This window comes from Moschus berezovskii, chromosome 1 (genome assembly GCF_049115385.1).
Source record: "Moschus berezovskii isolate FMDL1 chromosome 1, NW_MosBer_1.0, whole genome shotgun sequence".
Lineage (NCBI taxonomy): Eukaryota > Metazoa > Chordata > Mammalia > Artiodactyla > Moschidae > Moschus > Moschus berezovskii.
The window spans coordinates 161,159,660-161,177,417 of NC_142460.1; the positions used below are offsets into that span (position 1 = coordinate 161,159,660).

The 17,758-nt window shown below is 45.4% G+C and overlaps 1 protein-coding gene across 1 annotated transcript in view; it reads left to right on the forward strand.

The window, feature by feature from the left end:
* The first annotated feature begins 1,310 nt into the window (after positions 1-1,310).
* CPNE4 (copine 4) overlaps positions 1,311-17,758 on the forward strand; it is a 647,214-nt gene continuing 630,766 nt past the window's right edge. The window contains exon 1 of the mRNA XM_055413723.2: positions 1,311-1,556. The gene's annotated coding sequence lies outside the window, so the exon portion shown is untranslated. The remainder of the gene's footprint in view (positions 1,557-17,758) is intronic.

Below are 17,758 nucleotides of genomic sequence, written 5' to 3' on the forward strand. Positions count from 1 at the left end.
GGAGGAAGACCCGGCTATGCCCCGTGTCCCTGTCCACATTATGTGTAATATCCTCCATGTCATCCCCATGTCGGACAGAGACAGATTTTTCTGAACATTATGGATTCTGATGTCCACTGTGTGGTTCTGACAATACCCTCTATGCTGAGAGGACACAGTTCTCTCAGTTTATCTACTGTTACGTATCAGTTATCTCTCTAGTTTATCTACTATTATGGAAAAAATCGAGAGCAGTGCACAGCATACGCCTGAAGCACTCACTTGCCTGCATTCGACCTAAGTTTGGAGCAGAAAAGGCACACTTTCTTTCTAAAGTGCTTCGTAACATGTGATCATGCTGTTGCTGCTGCTAAGTCACTTCAGTCGTGTCCGACTCTGTGTGACCCCATAGAGGGAAGCCCACCAGGCTCCCCCGTCCCTGGGATTCTCCAGGCAAGAACACTGGAGTGGGTTGCCATTTCCTTCTCCAATGTGTGAAAGTGAAAAGTGAAAGTGAAGTCGCTCAGTCGTGTCCGACCCTTAGCGACCCCGCGGACTGCAGCCTACCAGGCTCCTCCATCCATGGGATTTTCTAGGCAAGAGTACTGGAGTGGCTTGCCATTGCCTTCTCCGAACATGTGGTCATGGTTAACCTCTTAACATAAGATGGCATGTTTATACCTATTTTTAAGCAGTGGTATTCCCTAAGCATTTCTTTATCTTAAACTATTTGTAAAGTGGATGTATTCCGGAAGATATTGAGACGAAAAAGAGCCTCAACGTCCATGCATTCATTCATGCATTTATTTACTAAAAAATAACTACCAGGCTCCTGCCATATGCCAAGCACTCTTGTAGACACGGAGGATTCAGAGATGAGCGATCTCGTCACCGCTTTTGGCAGTTGTGCAGCCATCCAAGAAGTTTCCAGGAATGTGTGCGAAGAGTAGCATCACTGCCACCTCTTTCCAGATATTTCCGATCTCCTCTGAAATGAAGAGGAGGTTTCTAGGGTGACCCCAGGATTCCGGGGTGAGCGACTGGGCCTCTCGGGGAGCTCGGGCTGCAGCTGCCACCAGCGTGACCGCTACCGGGGACTCGGCGGCTGTTCAGGCTCCGCTCGGGAGGGCGGGGCGGCGCCCTCGGCTCCGGCCGCGCCCTCCTCCGGGGCCCCCAGGGGGCGCTCGCGCCCAGGCCGAGGAGCCGGCCGCGCGCGGGCGGCGGGGCGCGCGGGTTTCGTCAGCAGGTGGAGGCTCTCCGCCGAGCCGGAGTTCCCCGCCGCGGGGTCGCGCCCCGCTCGCTCCCTCGCTCCGCCCGCCTCTCCAGCGCCCCCGCCTGCCTCCCGGAGCGACCGAGGGCCGAGCGGCTCCGCCCCGCCCCCGGCATGGAGCCCGGGTGCCCGCGCAGCCCCAACTCCCAGCGCGGCGCCTCTGCGTCCCGCGGCCGCCGAGCTGCCTGAGAGCCCGAGGGCAGGGCTCGCGGCCCCCCGAGCCCGGCCGCGTCCCCGCGCCCGGCCGCGCCGCAGCTGCGTTCGGGTCGCCCGCCGAAGCCCCGTCCGCCTTCGCGGCCCGCGCCAGGTAAGTTGGTCGGGACCCTGCACCGCGGACCGGGCTGCGGCCGGAGACCAACTTTCGAGGTGCGGGGCGTCGCTCCGAGCCGGCGCTGCCATCTCGCAAGAGCTGCGCGCGGCGCCTCGGTCCCGGGGAACTTCGGTCCTTCCCCTCGCCCCTCTGCTCCGCCCGGCAGGCTCGGCTGATGGGGGTTGCGGAGGGGCTGGATCTGCCAGTCCGGAGGAATCGGGACCTGGCGGCGCAGAATCTACCCTCCCGACGGCGGGAAAGCGGGGAGGATCGGGGTGCGGGGTGTGCGGGGTCCCGGGGCTGGAGCGCGGCGGTGAGACTCATTTCTCAGCCTCGTAACCTCCCCTCCTCCTCCCTACACCCCTTCCGATAGGGTGCGATAATACTTAATTGTATTTCGGGCTCTCTGGCTTAAAACTCATCCATGATTCTCAGGTTCCTTGATTCAGCCACGAACCTCTGCACTCCCTCCTCTATTAAAGTACCACGGGGAGGGAACGGGCTTGGGACTGAGGGACCTCAGAAGCGCTGGCCGCAGCCCACTAAAGAGGTCGGGACCAAAGCGGTCACAGAAGCCCAACGTTGAAACTGAAGGGGACAGTTAGGAGTTGGTACCTGCGGGGTCAAGTGTGTATTGATCACCGTCGTTTGGGGAGGAGCCTGACCTCTGAAAAGTGCTGTTAGGAAGATCCGTTCCTTCCTCGCCTTGAAGGATGAGGGTGGGCTTTAAAGGTTTCAGTTCCCCCACCCTTCCTCCAGGTCTCACCGCGCCTCCAGCGGCCTTGGAAGCTTGACTTCCAGCCTCCGAACTTGCCAGGCTCCAGGAAGAATCCAGGCTGCAGAGATGGTCCCTAGGGGCTCGAGCTTAAAAAGTGCTGACCCCGGGTACCAGAGGTGGAGGGAGGAAGGGTGAATGGTAGTGCGACGGTGTAGGGAGGGATGAGTGTCCCGGGAGACCCACGCCCCTTGCAACTGACCCATGGATGCCAGAGGATTTTAGTGCCTTTTGGAGGTGATGCTTCTGCGTCTTTCCTCCTGTATTCAAAACTATGCAAAACCAGCTCCTCATCCTCCTGCTCCTTTGCCAGGATTTTTAAAGCACTGCTGTGGCTCACTTGGTTTTTAGTTCCCGAACCAGGAGTTTTGAGCTGTCCAAGGTATTTTAAAGTGTTCTGCTGAAACTGATACTAAACCCTATTCTTTTGGAAAAACTACCTTCACTTCAGAGGAGATGTGCTTTTCTCTGTCTACTGCCCTCTTAACAATTTTTGTTCTCAAGGACCGGTTTTGTGTTTTACTTTTTTGCTTTATGTTAAAACAACTTCCCCTCTGCACTCTCCCACTCCCCCCCACCCCTGAAAAAAAAAAAAAAACTCCTAGAACACAGGTGTTTCAAATCCATGCCAGTGTTTTGTACTTCATGTACACTGGTTGAAAAGACCCTGATGCTGGGAAAGATTGAAGGAGGGAGGAGAAGGGGACAACAGAGAATGAGATGGTTGGATGGCATCACCAACTCAATGGACATGAGTTTGAGTAGGCTCCAGGAGTTGGCATGGACAGGGAAGCCTGGCGTGCTGCAGTCCGTGGGGTCACGAAGAGTTGGACACGGCTGAGCGACGGAACTGACTGACTGGTTAAGCTTCATAACATCCCCTCAAAAGTCAGAGGCAAACAACTTTGCTTACTTCATTTGATGTTCTTCAAGCTTAGGAAGGTTCTGTTTTTATTACCCAGCAGATAAGGCAGAGCTCTGGATGGCTGTGGTTGTGATTAGATAATTTCTGATGTTTTCATTTCCCTTACTAAACTGCTGCTTCTAGGTTAAATTCATTTTATTGTCAGTCCATTTTTAAAGAAAGATTGACAAAGTCATTCTAACAGATAGGTCTGAGTTCAGAGCAGATGAAAGGTACCTACATGTAGGGAGGTGGATAAAAATAGGTTTGGCAAGTACAGCCAGGACACCTGTGTTCATTGTGCATATTAATAAAGGCCAGGATCTCCTCATTTAGCTCTGGAGGGAACTTCTGAGGGTTTCATAGGACCAAACTCAAACCATGAAAACTAGCTGATTTCCCCTAAGCATTACATAAAAAGAAGTATCGCTCCATAGTGGGAGTGGCTATTGAGTCCTGGGCTGATTTTAATGGTTCAGTGAGAAGTTGTTTAGTCACTAAGTTGTATCTGACTCTTTTGTTACCCCATGGACTTAGCCTACCAAGGCTCCTCTGTCCATGGGGTTTCCCAGGCAAGAATACTGGAGTGGGTTACCATTTCCTTCTTCAGGGGATCTTCCCAACCCAGGGATCGAACCCTCATCACTTAAGTCGCCTGCATTGGTAGGTGGCTTCTTTACTCCCAAGCCACCAGGAAAACCATCAGTCAGAAGAGCTTTCCTATAATGGAACCAAAGGTTTGCTAATGTGTTGCCCTGTGAAAAGGTTCATGGACATCAAACCTATACCATTCCTGAGTGCTCATCCTGGCATAATTTATTGGAAGCAGTGGCTTCCCAGCATAAGACAAGCAGTTTCCTACAGTTTCTGAATATCTCTTTAAAAATAGTCGCTCTGAGATTTGTGTGTTTCTTTTTATTGATTTATTTATTTTTAAATTGAAGGATAATTACTTTACAGAATTGTGTTGGTTTCTGCCAAACATCAACATGAATCAGCCATATGTCCCCACTCTCTTGAACCTCCCTCCCATCACCCTTCCCATCCCACCCCTCTAGGCTGGTACAGACTTCCTGTTTATCTTCAGGTCTCTGTTAGTATCCTGGCATTTTGCTTGAATCCTTGGTTTGTCTTAAGGAGATCCTGCTTCTGGAGGTTTTGATTAAAAAATGCCTTGTCCGACAGGTTTCTTGATCTGCATGTGGGCATCTGATTTTAAAGTATTGTACTTTAGTTAGTGGAGAGCAAAGTTGTTATCTGTTTCCAGAGTAGTTTTATGTAGTATTCCAGGAAACAGAGGCTGTATCCTTCTCATTATCCAGTGATTGAGTCCACTATCATGACTGAAAACCTTTAGATTCTACTAGCTAGAAGGAATCACAGAGGGAAAAAAAAATGGGTCAATGGTAAAATCTTTATTCTCATCTATATTAGAAACTTTTGAAGCTCAGCTGAAGGTATTTATAGAGTTTGCACCATGCATTTCTCTGTATTCTCTTTGCAAGTTTTCTGAAATATAATACGCTGGACCTTTAACCACCTTTATTCACATAAAGAAAAGATTTTCCCATTTGGAGGTAAGCACATTGGAGGTTAGAAGTTAATGTTGTGTATAATCAGTGTCCCATACTTTCACAGGGGCCTCAATCCAGAACAGAAAAATAAGAGAACTCTGGTGGTACCAGCCTCACTGGTTGAGAGAAAGTCTCTAAACCAGTTTGGAAAGTCACTTCACAAATCTTTGTATTTTTAAATCAAAGATGTGACCAGAGGATCTGTATTTCATGCATTTTGAAAAGGAAAGGGGCTGAATTTATTCTCTATGTTTATTTTTTCCATTTTTGTCATGTTAATATTTAATAAAAAACAACAATGAAAACAAAAGCCTCTTTGGATCCCTGCAGTAACCCAGAGTCATATTTCCTTGGCAACAGTAGCCAGTATATTGGAGTCACAAAATATCAAGACAGAAAAGTTTCAATGCACTTAAAATGTCACATAGTTCAAGACCATCCTATAGTGCATTAAAATTGACCTGCCAGCATATGATAATAGAGTTGCCTTTAACTTTGCCTTTCTTCAGTTCAACTTTGATTGAATGTAGATAGTAAAGACAGATTATAGAACTTTAATTCTTTTTAGCATGTTCTAAAGATTACAGAATGGTCTTTCTTTTGAGGGAAGCTTGTTATCAAAATTAAGGGGGCTGGATGTTCATTGGAAGGACTGATGCTAAAGCTGAAACTGCAATACTTTGGCCACCTCATGCGACGAGTTGACTCACTGGAAAAGACTCTGATGCTGGGAAAGGTTGGGGGCGGGAGGAGAAGGGGACGACGGAGAATGAGATGGCTGGATGGCATCACCGACTCTGTGGACATGAGTTTGAGTGAACTCCGGGAGTTGGTGATGGACAGGGAGGCCTGGCGTGCTGTAATTCATGGGGTCGCGGAGAGTCGGACACGACTGAGCGACTGAACTGAACTGAACTGAACTGAACTGGAGTAACATATCTTTTCTTTGAGTGAGAAGTTCTTGTGGAGGTTGGTAAGTCCAAAATCAATCCCAATCAATGGGTCAGGCAAAATGTTATATTTTCTGTGTCATTTGAAATAGACAATATATAGTAGAACCTCAGTTAGCATTAAATTTAACCATTCTGCTAAAACTTGTGACTGCAGAGTAAAAACTTAGTAATGCCTACATACTTTTAGTCTTCTCTGTACTAGAAATCACATTTATGTGGGAGCTTTCTGCTACAAACTACTAAATATATATGACATATAGTATGTTTTCCCTAAGTTAGCAAATGCTGGGAAGTCTTTTCTTTGGTGTTGTAGTCTTGGGAAAGCATCTTGAGAACCACAAGCTTTTTAACCGAGTAAACATAGAAGGCCTGAAGGCAAGTCTTGAAGAGTGGAAGGTGATAAGGATGATTTATTTGGGAAGGTTTATCCTTGTCCTATGATTTTGGTGCCCTTGTATGGGTGGGGGAACCCCTCTAAGCTGGCCTGTGGTGGGCTTATCTCTGAACTGTGAACAACAATTTTATCACTTTGACTCTTTGACTGTCAGAACCAGAAGAGAGCTTGGGTATCATCTATTGACTCCAGCTGTTTAATTTGACAGATATGGGAATTGAGCCTCAGAGAGATGACATGCTCAAGATCAGGGAACTCACTAAGCAACCCTCTTGATTACTAAGCAAGTCTCTTGATTCTGAGAAGAGACTCACATTCCCTGGAGATAATTACTGTGGTGGTGGCCATGGGTACTGATGATCTTGACCAAATCCAAGTCCAGGATGATGGTGGGGGAGGGTCTCTCCTACCTTCACTGGCTGTCTTGAGTCTTAATATTTTGCTCTTTCTTGGAGCCAGTGCAATATTTACCCAATAGATGTGATTCAATTTGTACAAAGTCATTGTCTGCAGCCATCCCTGTTAATGTGCATGTTTTGTGAAGACTTGCTCATGCTCAGTCCTAACTTTCTATTTTAAATGTCACAATTGAGTCAATAAAGTAAATAGAGATTTTATGTGTATCCAGTTTAAGAAAATCCACAGGGGACTCCTTTATTCTGTCTTAAATGAAAGATCCATTCAAAAAGAACAAACTTTCTAAAATGTTGCTTTACCATCTCTGGCTCAGCACATCATATTGCTGACTTTCTTCTGACTTAGAAAACTAGAGCTGCTGCTTCAAACATCAGGAGAAAAATGCAGTACTTAAAGGTTAATTCTAGAAGCAACCTTCTCAGGTTTAAGGTGTATTGACTAAAAAAAGCTTCCTTCTTCAGGAGATGCTAACCTCTGTAGGGCACTTCATCGCACTTGGAGAAGAGGAACAAAATCAGGCTGGCTCGTGCCCAAGGCGAGTGCATCCCCCAGAACTGGAGAGGGAAGAAGGAGGAAGGGCTGAGAGATGGCGTTAGAGCGGACTGCCGCTAGAGGGCGCCGGAGCACCAGCGGAGCCCTACAGGACCTCCTGGCTGGGAGGTGGGGTGGGAGATGGGGGTGACAGAACCCCAAGGAGATGCCCAGAAGGGAGGGGTTGGTTACGGGCACCTCTGACTCTCTGACTGAAGCCGCCTTGCTTCACAGGGGAGACAGAGATCTGCCTTCAGTATCGGATGGGGCGCTCCAGCCTGGTCAGGTCCTAGTGTCTGGATACCTGACATGCTGTCTACCGCCTCACGGCCCTTTGTTTCTCTGGAGGCAGGACTCCAGACCCAGAAATGCCTGACTCGAATCTCGGGCTTGCAGGTTTGCAAGCTGCAGGCCTGCGTGGATGTTGGCCTCTGGTAAATGAAGCTTGTGGTCGTGAATGTGGAGTGTGTACAAGTGGTCTTTTAGTGGGCAGGCTGTGCTCATCCCTGTGACCTTTTTCTTGAGAGTTCTCCCTAAACTTCCTTCTTCCCTTTCCATCTGAGCCTTTTCCTCCTGTCCCCATACCCCTCCCTTCAGCAGAAGGGTGTCACGCAGCCATCTGCTGAACAATCGCTGAACACAGCCTCTATGCTCTAGGCTGAGTTAAGTACTGGAATCAGTCAATATGGAGTTCCCCTGGTTTGGAGTTGTGGCTTGAGGGGCAGATGGTGATTATGAGAACAAACCATGTGGGTTGAGAGAGACTGAGTCATTTGCTTTGTCTCAGAGACCCTGGGAAATGGTCTCTCAAGTTCTTTACACTCATGTTTTTTCATCTCCCTGTGTTTTAAGGAATCTGGTGTATATAGAAGGTAGTTCTGAGGGAGGAAAAAGGCGATGAAATCTCTCTTAGCATGTGCTTTGGTTTATATGTATATTTAACTGTGCTAATAGAGGTTCTGAAGTCCAACCAACTTGTACTACTGCTTTCTATGTGTTGTTTTCATCAATATCATTAAGATAAATGCCTATATAATTGACTTAATTTCATTTAAGCAGGAAAATGATTTTTAAAGGAAAGAGAAATATAACAGCAAAATCCTTACTTCTAAAGGTTGGGTCTGGAACAATCTAAATCAGGGTTCTGTTTTTAAAGAATTACAGATGTGGTCAATACAAATAACAAAAATGAAAAACAATGAGGCCAGCAGAATGGTTGAAAGAAATACTTTGTCATTAAAGTGACAGGAAAACTGTTTATTAGTAAGCACTGGGAAAAACTGTTTATTAGTAGGCACTGGGGACAGAGGATGCCTGATTTGATGTCTTTGTTATTTTTGTGCAGTTGTTTCAATGAGTAACTTGAAGACAATATGGGAAAACAAGGTTTGTGCCTGAGGTGGTGGGGTTTTTTAAATTTAAATTTTATTTGTTTTTGGCTGTGCTTGGCCTTCCGTTGCTGCACGAGGGCTCTCTCTAGTTGTGGCCAGTGAGGGCCACTCTCTAGTTGGGGCGTGCCGTCTTCTCCTGCAGTGGCTCCTCTTGTTGTGGAGCATCGACTTCAGATGTACAGGCTTCAGTAGCTGCAGGTCGCGGGCTCTATAGAGGGCAGGCTCCGTAGTTGTGGCGCATGGGCCTAACTGTTCTGCAGCACGTGGAATCGAATCCAGTGTGTTGGCAGGTGCCTTCTTAACTATCGAACCACCAGGGAAGTCTGAGATGGTGTCGATATGAAACCAGGGATGGCCATCCGGGCCAGGTGAGTTAAGTTTACTTGGCCAGGTAGATAGCAGCGCTCCAGAAAAACCAGGGTTGTCATTCTTCTGCTGGGTGCCCTGTAGGTTCTGTGACTTGATTGATTGTGAGTTATGTTGGCAGGAAGGCCTGATCAGAGAAAAAGCGTGGAAACAGTTGATTTGGGGAGCAGCTGACAACATTCATCACATTTCATAGCCTGACTAAATTTTAAAGAGACAGGAAAACAAACACTTCTTACGGAATCAGAAAATGTGAGGGCTGAATAATCTCATAAAATTAGGAACAACTTCTTCCCATTTTCCAGTTGAGGAAACAGAGGCCCAGCAAGGTGAAAGTCATTACTCAACCTGCACCCATTTCTCCTCCCAACTACGTGCTTCCCAGGAGGCAGAACTCCTCCTGTTCTGTTCACTGCTGAACCTCAAACAGGGCCAGGCATCTGGCTGCTGCTCCAGAAAGTTTGATCAGTTGCATTAATAATGCTATTTCTTTTTCTCTCACTCTTATTCTGGATCACTAGGCTGTAACATAATTGATAAAGATAAATATTTATTGGGTTTTTTTAAGATAAGGGCTTAGGCTTAGAAGGTAAACAGACTTGGTTCAGATCCTGGTTCTGCCACTCAACAGCTGTTTGGTTTGGGGAAGATTACTGAATCTCTCAAGTTGCATTTCTTTTTTTGTAAAAATGAGGATAAAACCGTGTAAGACAGCAGAGGACCTGGACTGGTCTTTCTCAGTCTTCCATTCCTGCTCTGTTCTTCCCAGAGAAGATTAAAGGGGGATATAATGCTTTTTTAAAAGGAGTTTTAATTCCTTTCAGATGATACACATTTGCAGAAAAGATACAAATACATCTTCTGTGGGTTAGATATTAGTTTCATTTTATAAATAATGGGACTAATGTCAAAGCCCTGGAAACGGGGGAGGAAGAAGACTCAAATCTAGGGTGCCCCCATCCCATTTTCAAGACCAGAGAATTGTTTTTGTTTTTTTTATCTTCACTTCCATAGGATATTGACTATAGTTCCCTGTGCTATACAGGAGGGCCTTGTTTTTTGTCCATTCTATATAATAGTTTGCCTCTGCTAATCCCAACCCCCCCAGTCCATCTCCTTGATTCCCTCTCCCTTGGCAACCACAAGTCTGTTCTATATGTCTGTGAGTCTGTTTCTATTCGATAGATAAGTTCATTTGTATCACATTTTAGACTCCACATATAAGTGACGTCATATAATATTTACCTTTCTTTGTCTGACTTATTTCACTTGGCATGATAATCTCCAGATCCATCCATGTTGCTGCAAATGGCATTATTTCAATCTTTTTTATGGCTGAGTAATATTCCATTGTGTATGTGTATGTACCACATATTCTTTATCAGTTCGTCTGTTGTTGGACGTTTAGGCTACTTCTGCGTCCTGGCTATTGTAAACAGTGCTGCAGTAAACATTAGGGAGCATGTATTTTTTCAAATTTTATTATTATTTTTTTCCATATGTATACCCAGGAGTGGAGCTGCTGGATCATATGGCAGCTCTGTTTTTAGTTTTTTGAGGAAGCTCTGTGCTGCTCTCCATAGTGGCTGTGCCAATTTGCATTTCCACCAACAGGGTAGGAAGGTTCCATCAGGGTGTTTCATTAAAATCCATGTTTCATGTGGTCTTTGCATCTCATCTCTCTTTCTGTGTCTGAGTCTCTCAGGAAGACGCAAATTCTCCCTTTTCACATCCTCCTGAATGGCTGCTCTCTAGCCCCAGGTGTGTGACACTGGTGTGCACGAGTGTGCCTGCCACCCCAGGGTACCATGGGCTTTGCCAGGTAGTGGCTGTACTGAGTGCTGCTCGCTGTGACCAGAGTGCTTAGAACCTTCTGGTACATAGGGTGCTCCTTCCATGTGTGCCTGTTTCCTTATCTTATATCCTGCATCTGAGTCAGGTTTATTAGTGACTGCAGTGTGCATTTAGTTTCCTCAGAATAAACTCCACACCCTCAATTACTTGTTAAAAATACTCATATTGCATTTTGATTGTTTGCTTTCTATTATATAATCTAATGTGTGATATTGTACAGATATATTACTGTATGATGTTATAACGTCATGTGTTGTACTTGGTGAACAATTTATGGGATTTTTTTCAAAGATCACTTTGACTTTTTTTTAAAATTTTTCTTTTATATAATCTCCTTGATAAGAAATGATCACATACAGTAGGTGCTTAGTAAATGTTTTATCTACGTGATATCTCCATTTTATTTTATTTTTTCCTTTTTTATTTTTTTATTGGAGGCTAATTACTTTACAATATAATATTGGTTGGTTTTGCCATACATTGACATGAATCCGCCCCGGGTATACATGTGTTCCCCATCTTGAACCCCCCTCCCACTTCCCTCCTCATCCCATCCCTCTGGTTCATCCCAGTGCACCAGCCCCGAGCATCCTGTATCATGCATTGAACCTGAACTGGCGATTCGTTTCACATATGATAATATACATGTTTCAATGCCTTTCTCCCAAATCATCCCACCCTCACCTCTCCCACAGAGTCCAAAAGACTGTTCTATACACCTGTGTCTCCTTTGCTGTCTCGTATACAGGGTCATCATTATCATCTTCATTTTGACTTTGAATCGTAGTCCTTACCTAAAGTGCACTCTATTATATTGTGTTCTGTGTGGGTAGGTAGAATCATCAGTGTTCCTGAGTTTGAATTCCAGCTCTGCTTAATCTCGAAGCTCAATTTCTACAGATGTAAAATGAGAATAATGTGAGAGCCTGTGCCCTGGGGTCGCTGTGAGCCTTGGAAGAGGTGTGCATCCCAAGATCTGATCATATTGTGGGTGCATGGAAATTCCTCAGGTTGTCACTGTTGTTGGCTGATGGCATCCCTCAAAGGTTGGTGTTAAGGAGCAATTACCCTAAAGGCAGTGGTTTGCCCTGCTGTGAGGGAGTTGTGAAAACTAGAAGTGTGTGATGGTACAGTAGAAACTAGCAGTAAAATGTGTGCTCTCACAGCTTCTAATACAATCATTCACCATCCTTCTGTTCCCCCTCACCCCTGTTTCCACACACAAGTTTTATGCCTAGCCACAGAGATGACTCAAGGACTATCCTTGGGTTTCTCCAAGGTAAAACCGCCTGCTGATTCCAGATTTACTTTGAATGCAAAGTATGTTTAGCACTGGCCCCCAGATACACAGCCAGAATACACAATGAATCACTCTGCCCTACAAGACTTCACATCAGACATTTATTGTATTTATTTATCTTGTGTGTGTATGTGTGCTGTCATGTCTGATTCTTTATGACCCCATGGACTGTAGCCCGCCAGGCTCATCTGTCCGTGGGATTTTCCAGGCAAGAATACTGGACATGGGTTGCCATTTTCTTCTCCAGGGATATATCGCCTATCTTTGCCCAAAAGATTCTGGGCAGCCAGCAACAGATAGCATATTGGGTACACTGTACTGTCAAATCCACAATTCTGCTAGCACAAGATGTTCTTTTTTTAGGGAGACCCCTTTCATATTGTGGGAGTTCTCACATGGTTCTCACACTGGAGAAGGAATCAAGAAATCTCCTGTAGGCCTTTTGTTGCAACACAGATCTATGGGCCCCACCGTCAGAGTTTCTGATTTGTGGGTATAGTGTTGCTGCTGCTGCTAAGTCGCGTCAGTCGTGTCCGACTCTGTGTGACCCCATAGATGGCAGCCCACCAGGCTCCTCTGTCTCTGGGATTCTCCAGGCAAGAACACTGGAGTGGGTTGCCATTTCCTTCTTTAATGCATGAAAAGCGAAAGTGAAGTCACTCAGTTGTGTCCACTCTTAGTGACCCCATGGACTGTAGCCTACCAGGCTCCTCCATCCAAGGGATTTCCCAGGCAAGAGTACTGGAGTGGGGTGCAATGGCCTTCTCCAGGGTATAGTGTTAGAGTCAAATAATTTGTATCTCTGACAGTATCCCAGGTGATGCTGATGCTGCTGGTTTGGGAACCACACTTTGAGAACCAGTGCCTTAGATATTCACTTTATTTGGACAATCTGTGAATTTTCTCTCCTGTGGGGTGTGACTGAGAATAGCATTGATGAGGGGGAAAGGGATCTGACATTTACCAAGCACCTGTGACATTTGCCATATTCCAGGGACCTCAGCAGCACTTTACACATATTATCCTATTTAAGCCTCACAAGTGCCCCACCAATCAATTCGTAATTATTTACTGAGACCCTGTCATGGATCCTGCCAAGTGCAGTGCTAGGTGCTGGGGATGTGGAATCAACACCACAGAGATAATCAGGGGAACATACTTGAGCAGATAATTATGAGGGTGATTGGTCTGATCCATAGAAAATGGAAGATCAGAGAGTTAAGTAACTGGACTAAGGTTACAGAGCTAGTGGGAAACAAAGGAGACAAACTTAAAAAACATTTTAGTCAAAAATGCACAATCCCTCCACCAAAGCAGAGGTTCTTAGATTTTTGGTCTCAGGTCACCTTAATACTCTCATAAATTATTAAAGACCTCAAAGATTTTTTTGCTTACTTAGGTTAAATCTATCAACATTTACAGTATTAGAATATAAAACAATGTTGTTCATACTTTGAGAACTGCTACACTAAACAAGGCTGCAAATAGTACCATTTTCTTATGCTCTAAACCCTGACTTGTTTTAATGACTTCTGTAAGCCTTCAAAGATAACAAACTTCTCCGAAACTATTTTATTTAAAGCACAAGGGCCTCAGTCTTTACTTCTAGTGCTGATGGCTTCCTAAAGACAGGGCTGACCTGCTTTGGAATTGCAAATTGTGTTTGTGGGACTTCCCTGGTGCTCTAGGGGCTAAGACTCTGCATTCCCAATCCAGAACCAGGTTCTATCCCTGGTCAGGGAACTAGATCTCACATGCCCCCAACTAAAGATTCTGAGTGCCAAAACTATGACCTGGCACAGCCAAATAAATAAATATTAAGTAAATAAATGTATGTGTGTTTATGATAAGGAAAGAAAGAAAGAAAGAAAGCTCAGTCATGTCCGACTGTGACCCCATGGACTGTAGCCTACCAGGTTCCACCATCCATGGGGTTTTCCAGGCAAGAATACTAGAGTGGGTTGCCATTTCCTTTTCCAGGAGATCTTCCCAACCCAGGGACTGAACCCTGGTCTCCCACATGGGAGGCATTGTAGGCAGACACTTTACCATCTGAGCCACCAGGGAAGATCCATAATAAGGAAAAGCAACAGTTAAATGACCAATTGCAGAACAAAACAGGATGTGGTGGCTTTATTGTTCTCCGAAGTGTCCCTATCCAAGCCAGTATTATTTAAAAAGTTACAGTTCACACAAGTTACTGACATGCATTGCCTTCAGTGTTCCTTGGGGCAAATGCCATGGCCAGAGAAGCACTGTGGGATCACTCTTCCTGTCTCGTTACAGTGAGAGAAATAGATGGAGGATTGGACTCAAGTCTGGCAGTTTGTATGTAATTTGGCAATTGAATCATGTTTAATTGTGGGTTAATGACTAAAACACTGCCTTTCCCATCATTTGTATTCATTGTCTAATGAGCATGAGATGGCCTGGTAGATACTTGCCCTCTGTGCAAAACGGTCTGTGGTTGTTCAGATACGAATGCTCTGCCTGATTCTGAATGTTTTATGGCCTTGTTAAGTTTTACTGAGTAAAATCTCCAAATCGGAGCTGCCATAACTCAATGCAATTCTTGGTGGATGATCAATGAGATCAGATCTCCTTTTATTTATATAGAAACCAGTGAACTGGCGGCAGGGGAGGGGGGCTTCTCCATCAAGACCTGCGCAGTTATTTAAATGTAGCAGACCCTAGGATGAGAAGCAGGAAAGAGAAACCTCCAGTCATCTGACTGTGTGGTCTTCTTGACACCAAACACATGGATCACTGGCTCATGGGGAAACTTTTAAAATGTTTATCCAGGTATGTTGTGTCACACATGCACGTCCCACAGATAAATCGAAGTAAATGAAAAAAATGAGTGATGCTGGATGATCATTCATCATCTTCCTTAAAGACTGAATTTTGACACCAAGAATCTTTGTTGGTTGACCTGAGGTAACATGGAGTCCTTCACATGGCATTTCTGCAGAGGGCATGTTTTGCCTGGTGACTGTAACATTTTAGAGGAAATATTTTCCTGGAAAGAGGCAATTGTAGGAAGATCCAAGGCATGAGGCAAGTGGAATCTCCTTTTCACCGTCACATCAAACGGGAGACTATGTCACATCCCCTGAGGGGCCATCTCCTGGGAACCCCTTTAGCTCAGTTTCTTTTGCTATTTGTAAATCGCGAGCTTCTTGCCCAGAATTCTGTTTCTGAGTCCACGGGCTCATGTGAGCACTCTCAGTGATGAACCCTGCTGGTTTTGCAGATCGTTAGGTCCATTTTCTAGAACCCCTATTTTCTAAAGCAAGCACAAGGAATTGCCTGTCTGTCCAATGCTTAGCACTACCAAGGGCATGAATTTAATCCCTGGTTGGAGAACTAAGATCCTGCGAGCCATGTGGCCAAAAAATAAAAATATAAAAATAAAGCAGGCACAACCATGAAAGGTTGCTTGGCCGCTGCTCCTCACCAGCCATCCCTGTCCAGGGATGGGGCTCAGGGAAAACATGACCTGCTCCCTGACCCTCCATGTCTGTTGTGTGTCTACCTTGCCAACAATCAGCCTCAGTTTCTGCCCGGTGAACACTTGCAGGAAGGGATGGAGTTATTATGGAGACGGAATAATGGAAATCCACCTGACATCATGGGAACATTGCCTTCCCTAAGTTGGGGAGAAGACACAGCATTTATTTAGGGAGATGCTGTGTGGTTACTTGGGTTTCCTAGGTGACACTAGTGGTAAAGAACCTGGCTACCAGTGCAGGAGACTTAAGAGACTTGGGTTTGATCCCTGGGTCAAGAAGATCCCCTGGAGTAGGAAATGGCACCCCACTCCAGTATTCTTGTTGGGAGAATACCATGGACAGAGGAGCCCTGGTGGGCTACAGTCCATAGAGTTGTAAAGAGTCAGACACGGCTGAAGTGACTGAGCACATAGCATGCAGTGTGGTTACTTAGGTGGAAACTTAAAATATTAGAGGAGGTGAACATTTATGCTTTGCACCCTAGTCTGCAAAGTGACAGCTACAGCCTCTTGAATCCTCATCAGTCATGTTCATTCAGCACAAGCCAGAGTTATTAGGCAATGTCAGAAAGCATGACCACCTGCTGCTACTGTGTATCGAATGTCTTATAGGGAGAGAGACAAGGAGGGTTAAGAGTTGAGAGCGTCCTAATTATGCTTAATGGCTGTCTCGAGTCGCTTTGTGGAGCATTGCTTGTGTTCTGCAGCTCGTGGTGTGACCTCGGGTGTGTGCCAGATGTCCCAAATCACAGTCCAAAGGGTGGTGTGTGGTAGATGGATGATGTGGTGGGGGATGGAGGGAAGGGAAGGTGATGGCATTAGTCTTTCATTCAGGGAGAAACGTGAGCTGTGCTGTGGGGGAGAAAGGCTCGAGCTCCATCGTGTGATCTGGCAGCAGACTACTAATTCAAAGCTTATGCTGTTCCTTCCTTTAGGACCTGGAGTTCCTATGGTCCCCTTTCCCGAGGAGATAGCCAGAGTTTCCATCTGCTTAGCTCCACAGAGTTGACTGTGGGGTCATCACTTACTCATTCATTCGTTTGGGAGGATGACAGGCTGCCTCTGCTGATATGTAAGCAGAGCCTCAGCCTTTGTGTCTGTATCCAAGCTGCACCTGGGTTTTCCTTTCGGGAATTGCAGCCCTCAGGGCACTGGGGTTCAGCTGAGTGGCCCTGCCTCCTCCCATCCCACACTTACTCACTGTGGCAGGTGTGAAGGCTCAGGTCAAGCAGGATGTGAGCAGCCTAGGTCTGAGGAAGGGGAGGCCTGCTCACTTGCTCTTGGCTTTCATGTGCAGGACCCTTTGGGAAGAGAAGGGTAGAAAGGACAGGACCAGCATGGAGCACTATACGGTTTGTGCTGTGTTCTGACTCTCCTACCTTTAAGCTCCATGGCTAGGAGGCATGTTGCAGCGACAGACTGCCTAGTCCTGCTGGAGGCACAGAATTTTTTCATTCTATATTTTTAATTTCTGAGAGCTCGTAGTCCTTAGAACTTCTGAAATTTTTTTAATCTTAGGACTGGAGGTAGAGGGATTGATCTGCTGAAGTGTGGCTAAAATTGCAGTTCAGGAAATTGCATGATTAGGTCAAGTGAGAAAATTAAAGCACATTCTCTGGGGTCATTAGTTTTATATTGGTTGCTTCTGTTGTTCTGTTTTTAAAAGTAAGTATCTAATCTCAAATCGCAAACTTTCCTTTATATGTGTGTCTTTATGTTTCCCATGAATGGATATTTACCTTTATTTATCAAATTTATTTTTCAGATATATTGTATTACATACTGATGCAATACCATCCCCATTACTTTGAATCCGTTATCTAAGTCCTTCATCTGAAATAGCAGCTATCTGAGTATTTCTGCTACTCACTACTTAGGGCTTAGAAGATTTCATGTGCAGTTGAGGCAAAGTCCTAAAGTAGAAGAGATGACATGCTTTCTATAGCTTGGAAATGAAGGTGCTAATACTCAGCTTCACAAAATTGTACATAATTTAAAACTGTAACACACATTCTTGCTCGCCTTATTTTTAAATGTTGGTCCTGGCACTCAGAATCTCAGAGCTTCTCCTGTTTTCTTATTTTACAACTCCCAAGGAATGTGCAAAACGAAAGGTAATAAAGACAATCTTTTCAAGATAAAAACATGATTCATAAAGGTGATAGCCATGCCATATGTGAGGAGTGATTAATAGCTGTAGTGTCGCTAATGGCTTTTTAAAAATAAAAT